Below are 12,453 nucleotides of genomic sequence, written 5' to 3'. Positions count from 1 at the left end.
AGCAGGAGAAAAATCTAATTCAATGGTCAAATGCCAATCAGGGTGGGATAACTAGGCAGCAGCTGAAAATACAAGATTTCAAAATCAACTGCAACTCCGTTGGGAATGCATTACTACTGAATGCCTGTCAGAGCACAACATGAGTGAGTTAGCACCATTAACGTGGGAAAAAAAAGAATTACTCCTATTTCAGTGAACACAGGTAGATTCCCAGTGAATTTTTATGTTTTCCTGAACAATAATTGACATACCATATTATATTAGCTTCATGTGTACAACATAGTGACTTGACATTTGTGTATATTGCAAATTGATCACCCCAACGTCTAATTGCCTACTCTCACCATACCGTAGGCAGTATTACTGGCTGTATTCCCCATGCTGTCCTTTATATTCCCATGACTTATTTATTTTATAAGTGGAAGTTTATAACTCTTAATCCCCTTCAGTCATTTTGCCCTCCAATTTCCATTCCCTCTGGCAACCAATACTCTGTTCTCTGTATCTATGAGCCTGGATTTTGTTTTCTTTGTTGTTGTTGTTGTGTTTTAGATTCAACTTATAAGTGAAATCCTGTAGTATTTGTCTTTCTTTTACTTATTTCATTTAGCATAATACTCTCAAGATGCATCCATACGTCAGAAGTGGCAAGAGGTGCCTGGGTGGCTCAGTCAGTTAAGCATCCGACTTTGGCTCAGGTCATGATCTGTGGTTCACGGGTTTGAACCCTGCGTCGCATTTTGTGGCGCCTAGAGCCTGCTTCGTGGATTCTGTCTCCCTCTCTCTCTGCCCCTCCCTGGCTCTTACTCTGTCTTCTCTCAAAAATAAATAAAATATTAAAAAAAATTTTTTTAATGGCAAGATTTCACTCTTTTTATGGCTAAGTATTCCAGTGTACATACATAACACATCTTTATCCATTCATCTATTGATGCACACTAAGGTTGTTTCCATATCTCGGTTATTGTAAATAATGCTGCAATGAACATAGGGGTGCATATATCTTTTCAAGTTAGTATTTTCATTTTCTTCAGATAGAAACCCAGTAGTGGGATTGTTACATAATATGTTAGTTCTATTTTTAATTTTTTGAGGGACCTCCATACTGTTTTCCATAGTGGTTGCATTTTTGTATATGGTGTAAGACACTGGTCCAGTGTAATTCTTTTGCATTTAGCTATCCAGTTTTCCCAACATCATTTACCGAAGAAACTGTCCTTTCCCCATTGTATATTTTTGCCTCCTTTGTTGTAAATTAATGGACTATACACGCTTGGGTTTATTACTGTGGTCCCTTCTGTTCCATTGATATGCATGTCTGTTTTTATGTTAAAACCATATTGTTTTGAATACGATAGCTTTGTAATTTAATTTGAAATCAGGGCATGTGATACCTCCAGCTTTGTTCTTCTTTCTTAAGATTGCTTTTGCTAGTCAAGATTTCTATGGTTCCATAATCCTAAATTTTAGGATTGTTTGTTCTAGTCCTGTGAAAAATGCCATTGAAATTTTGACAGGGATTGCACTGAATCTCCAGATTGCTTTGGGTAGTATGGACATTTGGACAATATTAATTCTTCCAATCTAGAAGCACAAAATATCTTTCCATTTCTTTGTGTCTTCTTCAATTTCTTTCATTAATGTCTTACAGTTTTCTGTGTATAAGTCTTTCACCTCCTTGGTTAAATTTATTCCTAGGTATTTTATTCTTTTTGTTGCAAGTGTAAGTGGGATTGTTTTCTTAATTTCTCTTTCTCATAATTTATTATTAGCATATAGAAACACAAATTTTTGTATATTGATTTTGTATCTTGCAATTCTACTGCATTCTTTTATTAGTTCTAATAGGGTTTTTTTTTTAATGAGATCTTTAAGCTTTTCTATATATATAATATCATGTCATCTGCATAGAGTATCCATTTTACTTCTTTTCCAATTTGGATGCTTTTTATTGCTTTTTTTCCCCCTAATTGCTGTGGCTAGAACTTCCAGTAACATGTTGAATAAAAGTGGGGAGAGTGCACATCCTTGTTTTGTTCCTGATCTTAGAGGAAAAGCGTTCAGCTTTTCACTACTAAGCATGATGTTAGCTGTGGGCTTGAGGTTGTCATTTATGGCCATTATTATGTGAGGTACATTCTCTCTATATGCACTTGTTTGAATTTTTACCATAAATGGACACTGAATTTTGTCAAAAGCTTTTTCTGCATCTATTGAGATGATTGTATGATTTTTTTATTGTTTATTTTGTTAATGCAGTGTATCACACTGGTTGATTTGTGGATGTCGAGCCATCCTTGCATACCTGGAATAAATCCCACCTGATTAGAGTGTGTGGTCTTCTTAATGCATTGTTGAATTCAGTTTGCTAATATTTTGTTGAGGATTTTTGCATCTATGTTCATCAGAGGAATTGGTCTATAATTTCCTTTTTTTGTGGTGTCCTTGTTTGGTTTTGGTATCAGAGTAATGCTGGCCTCATAAAATGAATTTGAAAGGATTCCTTCATCTATTTTCGGGAAGAATTTGAAAAGGACTGGTATCAATTCTGCTTTGAATGTTTAGTAGAATTCACCAGTGAAACCATCTAGTGCTGGACTTTTGTTTGTTGGTAGGTTTTTGATTACTGATTTAATCTTCTTGCTCGTGATGGGTCTGTTCAGATTTTTTCTTTCTTCATGAATCAGTCTTGGTAGATTATATGTTTCTAGTAATTTATCCATTTCTTCTGTGTTGTCAAATTTGTTGGCATATAATTGTTCACTGTAGTCTCTTATGATCCTTTGTATTCCTGTGATATCAGTTGTAACTTCTCTTCATTTCTGATTTTATTTAGTTGAGTCCTCTTTTTTCTAGGTGAGACTAGCTAAAGTTTTGTTAATTTTGTTTATCTTTTCAAAGAAACTAGCTCTTCAGTTCACTGATCTTTTCTATTGTCTTTTCAGTCTATATTTCTTTATACTCTGATCTTTGTTATTCCGTCTTCTGCTAACTTTGGGCTTTTTTTTGTTCTTTTTCTAGCTCTTTGAGGTGTCAAATTAGGTTGTTTGAGTTTTTCTTCTTTCTTGATGTAGGCATTTATTTCTGTGAACTTCCTTTTTTAGAACTGTTTTTGCTGCATCCCATAAATTTTGGTATATTTCCATTTTTATTTGTCTCCAGGTATTTTTTTTTTATTTCATCTTTATTTTCTTTGACCCACTGGTTGTTTAGTGTCATGTTGTTTAATCTCCACATTTTTGTGGTTTTTCCAGTTTTCTTCTTGTAACTGAGTTCTAGTTTCATACCATTGTGGTTAAAAAAGATGCTTGATATGATTTCAATCTTCTTGAACTTACTGAAACTTGTTTTGTGGCCGAACATGTGATAACTCTCATGGAGAATGTCCCATGTGCACGTGAGAAGAACATCTATTTTGCAGCTTTGGGGTGGAATATTTCACACAGATCTATTAAGCCCATCTGGTCTAACATATAATTTAGGCTGATGTTTCCTGTCTGCATGATCTATCCATTGATGTAAGCAGGGTGTTAAAGTTCCCTACTACTATGACATTGCTGTCAATTTCTCCTTTTAGGTCTGCTAATAGTTGCTTGATATATTTTGGTACTTGTATGTTAGGTGCATAGATATTTATAAATGTCATGTATTGCTGGATTGATTCCTTTAGCGTTAGGTAATGCCCTTCTTTGTCTTTTGTTACAGTCTTTGTTCTAATTTTTTTTTAGTGTTTATTCATTTTTGAGAGAGAAAGACAGTGTACAAGTTGGGCAGGGGCAGAGAGAGAGAGAGAGGAAGACACAGAATCCGAAGCAGGCTCCAGATTGTGAGTCGTCAGCACAGAGCTTGATGTGGGGCTCGAATCCACAAACTGTGAGATCATGACCTGAGCTGAAGTCCAATGCTTAACTGACTGAGCCACCCAGGTGCCCCACAGCCTTTGTTTTAAAGTCTATTTTGTCTGATATGAGTAGAGCTACATCAGGTTTATTTTCATTTCAATTTGCATGCAATATCTTTCTCTGTCCCTTCATTTTCAGTCTGTATGTATCCTTACTTCTGAAGTGAGTCTCTTTTAGGCAACGTATAAATGAGTCTTGTTTTTTTATCCATTTAACCACTCTGTCTTTTGACTAGAGAATTTACTTCATTTACATTTAAAGTAACATTGATAGGTATGTACTTTTGCCATTTTATTGTTTTCTGGTTCTTTTGTAGTTCCTCTCTCTTCCTCTCTCCTCTTTCTTTCTTCCTTTGTGGTTCAATAATTTTCTTTAGTGTTATGTTTAGAAGTCTTTCTCATTTTCTTTTGTGTATTTATTATAAGTTTTTGCTTTGTGGTTACCACGGGCTTCACATATAACATCCTTTTTATGTGACAATCTATTTTAAGTTGATAGCAACTTCAATTTACATACATTACAAAACTCAATACTTTCAATCACTCACTCCATGTTTTGGTTTTGATGTCACATTTTACATTTATAATTTTATGGATCCCTTAACTAATGATTATATTTTTAGTTTATTTTAGTACTTTTGTTTTTTGACCTTCATACTAGCTTTATAAGTGATTAATCCACTACCATTGCTAAATATTTACCTATTCCAATTTGATTTTTATTTCCATACGTTTTCTTGTCTTTAGTTATTGACATTTATTTTCAGCTTAAAGAAGTCTCTTCTTTTTAATTTTATTCATTTTTGAGAGAGAGAGAGACAGAGACAGAGCATGAGTGGGGGAGGGGCAAAGAGAGAGGGAGACACAGAATCTGAAGCAGGGCCCAGGCTCTGAGCTGTCAGCACTGAGTTTGATGTGGAGCTTGAACTCACAGATCGTGAGATCATGACTTGAGCTGAAGTTGGACGCTTAACTGACTGAGCCACCCAGGCGCCCTTTAAAGAAGTCCCTTTAACATTTCTTGTAAGGCTGGTTTAGTGGTGATTAACTCCTTTAGCTCTTGCTTATCTGGAAAACTCTTTATCTCTCCTATCCTGAATGATAATCTTGCTGCGTAGAGTAGTCCTGGCTGGACATTTTTTCCTTCCAGCATTTTAAATATGTCATGCCACTGCCTTCAGGCCTTCAAAGTTTCTGCTGAAAAATCTGCTGATAGTCTTGTAGGAGTTTTTCCGTTGTATATAAGTTTGGTTTCCTCTTGCTGCTTTTAAGATTCTCTCTTTAACATTTTAATTATAATGTGTTTCAGTATGGTAAAGGGTGCCTGGGCGGCTCAGTTGGGTAGGCATCTGACCCTTGATTTCAGCTCAAGTCATGATCTCATGGTTCGTGAGTTGAAGCCCCATATCAGGCTCTGTGCTGACAGTGCAGAGCCCGCTTGGGACTCACTCTCTCCCCCTCTCTCTGCCCCTCCCCCATTAGTTCTCTCTCTCTCTCAAAATAAATAAATAAACTTTAAAAAATAAAAAAAAAATAGTGTATCTTGGTAAGGATCTCTTTGGGTTTATCTTACTTGGAACTCTCTAGGATTCCCAAACCTGGGTATCTGTTTCCTTCCCTAGATTAGAGAACTTTTCAGCCATTATTTCTTCAAATGAGTTTTGTGTCCCCTTTACTCTCTCTTATCCTTCTAGGACCTATATAATGTGAATGTTATTCCATTTGGTGTTTTCCATAGGTCTCTTAAGGTATTTTCTTTTTTTTTTTTTTAATTCCTTTTTTCTGCTCTGTCTGGGTGACTTCTGTTGCTTTGTCTTCCAGCTCACTGAACCGTTCTGCTTTTATCCCACCTACTTTTGAACCCTTCTAGTGTATTTTTCAGTCCAGTTATTATATTCTTCAGCTCTGTTTGTTGAAATTCTTACTGTGTTCATGCACTCTTCTCCCTAGTTTGGTAGGCATCTTTATTACTATTGTTTTGAACTCTTTGTCAAGTGGGTTACTTATCTTTGTTTCAGTAAGGTCTTTTCCTGAAGTTTTGTCTTGTTCTTTTGTTTGAAACATCATATTCTTCTGTCTCTTCATTTTGCCTGATTCTCTGTTTGTTTCTAAGTATTACATGAAGCAGTTACCTCTCCCAGACTTGAAGGAGGGTCCTTGTGTACGTGAATAAACTATGAATACCAGAATACAATCCCCCTGGTCACCAGAGCCAGGTGCTGGAGGGCTGTCCCCTGTGAGGGCTGTCCCGTGTGTGGGCTGTGGATGCCCATCAGCTGCGGCAAGGCTGAGGTTGCAGCACAGGGGAGATGGTACACTTGCCCAGATGGCTGTGGCATTGGTACCCCATGGGGGGGGGGGGTTGGCAGTATGTTCATCTGGCTCATTGTGGCACAGCTGTAGTACAGGAGGGTGAGGCTTCCCGGCCTGCACTAACAAGTTAGAAGGAGGCTATCAAAATGGCACCCACCAATGCCAGTATTAGCAAAGTTGAATGAGATTGCAGAAAGTGGCACCTGCTAGCACTTCCATCCCTGGACAGAGTCCCAACAGTTTCCTGCCCTCCAGTAGTTACTTTAAGATTAGTAATGGGTCTCCTTCACATATGGTCTAGGTGCTTTTCAAACTTGTGCTTTTGTACTAGGTCCCAGCGTGAGTGAGTCTGTGTGTCATCCCCTTAAGGGTGGCTTCTCCATCCCCTACAGTTTTACAGTTTTCTTAGAGATAATTCCCATTGGTTTTATGATTTGGAGGCTGGCCTCTCCAGTGCAGGGCCCAAGAGTTGGGGTGCCTGATGCAGGGCACAAATCACTCACTCCTCAGGAAAAGGTTCATATTGTTGAGATCCCTCCTGGTTGTGTGCTGCTACACCTGGGTTGGGGTTTTTGGCAAAACCCATTTCTACCTGTCCTACTCATCTGGATACGGTCTCAATATGGTCCTTTTATCCTGTGTTGTGCAGGTGCTGTTCATCTAGTTTTCAGAAAATTTTTAGGGGAAATTATCCCTATATGTAGCTATAGATCTGTTGTGTCCATGGGAAGAAGTGAGTTCATAATCTCCGTACATTGACATCTTGAACCACCTTCAGAATCCCAGTAAATTTTTGAAGAGTTACATGTTAAATTGGTTTGGAAAGCTTTCTTAGCCTAAAAAGTATGCACAAACAAACTTGGATAATGAAGACAAATTAGAAAATAAGAAAAATCACAAGTGCATTTCTCCAACTATTACACATGTTATACATACATAAAGAATCAAATATCTCCTAAGGCAGTCATGAAATTTTGGACTCATGACTGATCCATTCATCCCAACAAAATATTTAGCCTTTAGAAAAGGGCATTATCTCCTGAGCCAAAAGAAGATTGTGAGCTTCATCATTTGACCTTTTCATTTGCCTTCTCCCAAGCTGCCACTTCTCCCTGAATTATAAAAAGGAAAATGAGCATCATTGGGGCTCAAGGAAAAAGACCAGAAGAGACTTGCTCTACACCATTGACTCAGGAACTCTCCTCTCCATACATCTTGCCCCAAGTTATTTACCAAATCAGGAAAAGCAACATCATGCAAAGTAGAAGTGAGGGGGGAAAAAAGAAAGTATGTGGCAGAGGCCAGGTAATCACGTTTGGGAAGAGAGATATGATGTGTCCATAAGGAAGGAAAACATTTCACGTGTTTTCTCTAGTCTACACCGATTCTCCTTTTGCTGATACATAGGAAAAGGGCCACCAATGGCAAGTACATGTGGTTCTACCCCCAGCCACAGCTTGATTGGTCCAAGCTGATATCTGTCCCAGGCTGAGCCAATCAGCTCTCTTCCCCAGTACTGTTGGTCTGGGACCAGAGAGAGCATGAGTCAGTCCTATATGCAGTGGCATAAACTATTAGATGTATGCATCTTAGGAGGATTTGAAGTCATCTCTTATCTGCACCTGGTCTACAGTATGAAAACATGAAACCAACAAGCTGGGAGATACCAAGAAATAAGGAAAGAGTATCAGATGCATTCAAGTCCCTGCTAGTGAGGCCCAGCTATAGCCCTGGTCTTCTAGCCATTTCACAGTCTGACTCTTCCTTCAGTTATTCTACACTTAATCACATAAGAGAGGGATGGCACAGTCCAGCACCATAAAAATTTACTCTTAGTTAAGTACACAGACCCAGCGTGCAAAGGCCAGTCCTTACAGAATACAAGGAGAATAAATTAGATGCGAGAAAAAGATCAATTCTGCTCCACACATGAGATAACCTTTTAAAAATAAAATTTCTTAAGTTGATTTGACTTCGGTTTTTGCTGCTTATAAACAAGAAAATCTAAATACTTGATTTAAAAAAAGAGATGTGATGCCTAGGTACCTATGAATGTAATAGGGGACTTGGTGGGATGACTTGTTTGAGAAGCTAAGATCTCCATGACATTTGCCATCTGAGTATGCAAGAGTCCTTTGCCTTGCTGACACTGGAGCTCTTTGAAAACTGCCTACTCACATACATGGATATATGTACATATGTGTGTACAGAGGTTAATGATGATCAGGCCTTTCCTCAGCAACAGAGGTTAAAACTAGTATGTCCTCTCCCTGGGTCAATGCAGTCTCAAGACAATGTGAGATTATTGTGGGGGAATAATAAAAACCACTTGGCAGCCCTCAAAGAAGTTTCGAAAGGTTACAATTTTCTACAACTATATGCAGACTTTGAGAAAGTATATAAAATGCTAATGTGACCAGCATCATACATGAAAGCATATAAAAGGTTTATGTGATAATGTTGATTAGAAAACCAGGTCTCATGCAAGCAATTATAACTGACACTTGGAGACAGATTTAATTTCTATCATATCAATTTAAACAATGCACCTGAGCAAAAGGTGATCTTCCCCAAAACTGTATGATGGTTAACTAACAAGTTTTGATATTTAGATATTGAACACTGAGATTCATGCTAGTTTTCTTGGTCATCTCCAGGTAGATTCTTCTACCAGTCTGAAATATTAAAAACATCTAAACTGACATTCAATATAACTTTGTAAAGAGGAAGCCATTTACCAGGAATAATTTTTGTCCTACAAGGAAAAATATATAGTTAATTTTACATAAAAGATTGTAAAATAAATTTCAAGATAAAGTATATAATTTTATACACTATTTTAAAATAAAATATTAATTAATGTAGGCACTTTTATTTAAATAAATTCTAGTTCTCTTCACATCAGCATCTCAAAGGCCACTTCAAAACACAAGTAGGTGCCTACAGGTCCCTGGTTCCTCAAGCTTCCCAAATGCCTAATTCTTGGGGCTCTGGAGCTCCAAAAGCAAACAAATCTGCACCTTGTGAGTAAGTGGAAGAGGCAAAAATTTCAGCTGGGCCTGCCATCTTATTAACCAATACGCCAAAGTTAGCTTCTTCTCCAGATTTGGCAGATCATTAATATCCCTGAGCCTCTGTTCAGACTTGAAGCAGATTGGCTTTTTCATACAGTGAAAGGTCAACTTCTCTCCCAGCCTCCTTCTCTCCCAGCCTCCTTATATACCACAAAGTGGAGGGAGAAGGCAAGCACAACGACTGAAGTTGAGGGAATCACTTCATGTGTTTCCCAACAACATAGATGCATTCCTTAATACAAACTGGACAAGGGCCAGAAAGAGCCAGCTGTAAGCCCACTAGCCTCTTGTTCCTTCAGGTGCTGATGTTCTGTGCGTCAAGTCTCAATGGCTCTGCCATTTTCTCTTAAAATGAAAAGAAGTTAGCTAATGTAGCTGAGATACGAGGAGCCACCCTCCACAGCCACCACTGTCACCGCTTCTTCCTCTTACCTGCCCTAAGCACCTGTGCAACCTGTCCATAGAAATGTTGCACAAAGTGTGTGTGTGTGTGTGTGTGTGTGTGTGTGTGTGTGTGTGGAGGGGTTTGGAGAGCGGGGGGACAGGGAGGAAAGAAGCACGGCATCTTCCGTTTGCATCTTTCCGATACCAGTCCCTATCCCTAGTTATAACTTTTCATGCCAGGCATCATGATAGAACTCCTTTGAAAACTAGCAAAATACACCACTAAGGTGTGCTCAGTTTTCTGAGCAAAGCTTCAGCCCCCTGCATGGAAGGCAGAACCACCATGTCTGGTTCCTCATTAACCAGAGCTCATTATCACGGCCCCCCTGCTTTCACCATCATCTGACTGATGCTAGAAAGTTTTGATTTACAAGCTGGAGGGCCAGAGAAAAGAGCCTTGAAAAGGTTTCTTTTCTTTTTAATGAGCATATTTAGGTTGTTATGAGTCAAGTTCAAAATTCAAGTCACATATGAACAATTTTTATAGGAGAAGGAGTAACCTGATGTTCAAATTCATTTGCCTCCCATTTTGAAGTAATTCATCTTTAAAATTTCTGTGAAAATTCTACAGAGTGGCCCAGAAAATGGCACCAACCATCTGTAAGTAAAAACAAAAGCTCTCTATAGTATATATCACAGGTTCAAAGCACTTTGGCATCGGCAGATTGAACACGTTGTTAAAAGAATTTAACTGCAAGAAGAGCTACCATAATTACATAGCAGCTGGTCTAATGTTGACAAAACAACTTTTAAAGGCTTTCAGAAGCCTTAAAGGCTAATCAATTAAAAAGGCATGAATAGTAATGTGCATCCTCTCCTTAACACTGTGAGCTGCATCTCCCACAAATGCAGTGAGGTTTTCATTTTGGAACAATCATTTCTTATGTCCTACAATTAAGCCGAACACGTGAATAAATTCTAAGTTGTGTCTAGGTGAGACCATTATACTTAAAATAAAATAACTCCATAAAACTCAATTATAAACATTGAACTTAATGAGCATTTCCATACCAGCAAAGTTATTATCAAAATGCCAACAGCTCATGCCAGAATTTGTGCTTACTTTACCAAGAGCAGGCAGAGGAAGTGTTTTAGATTGTCGTCTACACTGGCCAAGGATACGCTGGAGGCATGAAGAATAAATGAACGGATGAATGGGTGGATGTTGGGACGAGTCTGTACTCAGCATCCAAAGAACACTGACTTAATCCCTTTGGGATCAGCCGAGGGGTCATGTTGGAAGGCCTCCTCTGAAAGGACCAGCCAGTTTCCTTGAAGGTCCAGCTGGAAGTCCATCTCTCACGGGCACCTTCCACACGCTTCCCACAAGGCTTGTTTCTTTACCAAATCCCTCACCTTCAGAGAATTAGAAAGGATTTTATATATCACGGGTTCCCATCCTTTTTAGGACCCAGCTAACTTTTCCTATAGAAGGCCAGATAGTAAATAATTCAGGCTTTGTGAGCCACAGAATGCCACCACACCACTCACCTCTACCATTGTAGCAGCCTGCATGAGATTTACACAAATGGGCATGGCCAGGTTCTGATAAAACGATTTACAAGGGAAAGCAGGAAGCCAGACTTGGCCCACGGTCGGTAATTATCTGGCCCCTGCTCTACTAACGTGAGTCGCCTTGTCAGAGGGTCCAGGGAGCCTCTTTCGGAACACCTCCAGGGAAGACGGTCAATCCCTTCAAAGCGGCCTCTCCCACCTTCTGAAGCTTTCCCTTCTATCGACTGCAAAGAATCTGTCCGCAACCTGCGGGCACTGTCACATCTGTGCACCCTGTCCTCTCCTAACTCATTCTCCCGCCCCAGTGTGCTCCGCACAGATAGGCCTTCAAAAATCCTTTCTATAATTAAAGAAAATACCACCAGTGTTGCCTTCTGGAGCCCCAGAGAGTAAGCCGAATACCTCTTCCACCAGACAGCCCTTCATGTATTTGAAGACAACTGTGGGATATGGCATTTTCTGTCTGCGCCGCTCATTTGGGATCTATCTCACAGCGCATTTGATTGTTAGTTTTCTTCCTCCATGTACACACTTTTTTCCTCCTCATTTAGATGGCAAGTGAAGCATAGTCCCTGGCACACAAGCTCCATTTAGTTTTACGAGACAGAGTGGCAGGACGACCACAGAAATATCAATCAACACATCTTTTTAAACGCCTTTCTCCACAATGGGGACCTCTTCCACTACGGGAGGTGGACAGCTCACCACAGCCGCTGGAAGGCTGCGAGTATGTCAAACGTCTTCAGATGTAAAAACTGATCTTTGAGAGGCCAAAGGCCTCCTTTTTTCTGTCTTCGACCCCCCACCGGGATCCTGGAGTAAAATTTTAACGCGGCAGACTGCGGAACACCAACGTTCCAGCTGAGAATTCTGAGGCCGAGTCCGTTGTCCGTGCTGGTTGCACAGCTTCCTGAGGCCCCATCTTAGTCATGTTCATATCCTGTGCTATTTACCCCTCTCCTTAACAACCACTGCCCCAGAGCAACATGCCCACTGTTGGTATTTACGTGAAGGCACACTGTAGGACTTCAATAACGCACTCTCAAGTGCAAAAAGATTAATAAAAATCTTGAGTGCTCCTTATAAACGAGCAATCGTCCTCAGGGTAAGAAATTGGGTCCCTCACAGAAGTTTTCAAGGCACTGGTAAAATGAGTTTCTCACAATGTTACCTCTAACCTCTACTCCCCAGGCTAATTCTCTTTCA

The 12,453-nt window shown here is 39.4% G+C and overlaps 1 protein-coding gene across 5 annotated transcripts in view; it reads right to left on the bottom strand.

Annotated features, from left to right (window-relative positions):
- The window catches only part of LYPD6 (LY6/PLAUR domain containing 6), a 123,942-nt gene that overhangs the window by 92,477 nt on the left and 19,012 nt on the right, over positions 1 to 12,453 (bottom strand). The gene's annotated exons all lie outside the window — the stretch shown is intronic.

This window comes from Felis catus, chromosome C1 (assembly GCF_018350175.1).
Source record: "Felis catus isolate Fca126 chromosome C1, F.catus_Fca126_mat1.0, whole genome shotgun sequence".
Taxonomy (NCBI): domain Eukaryota; kingdom Metazoa; phylum Chordata; class Mammalia; order Carnivora; family Felidae; genus Felis; species Felis catus.
Note: the sequence above shows the minus strand (reverse complement) of the source record. Positions and strands in the feature narration are given on the sequence as shown.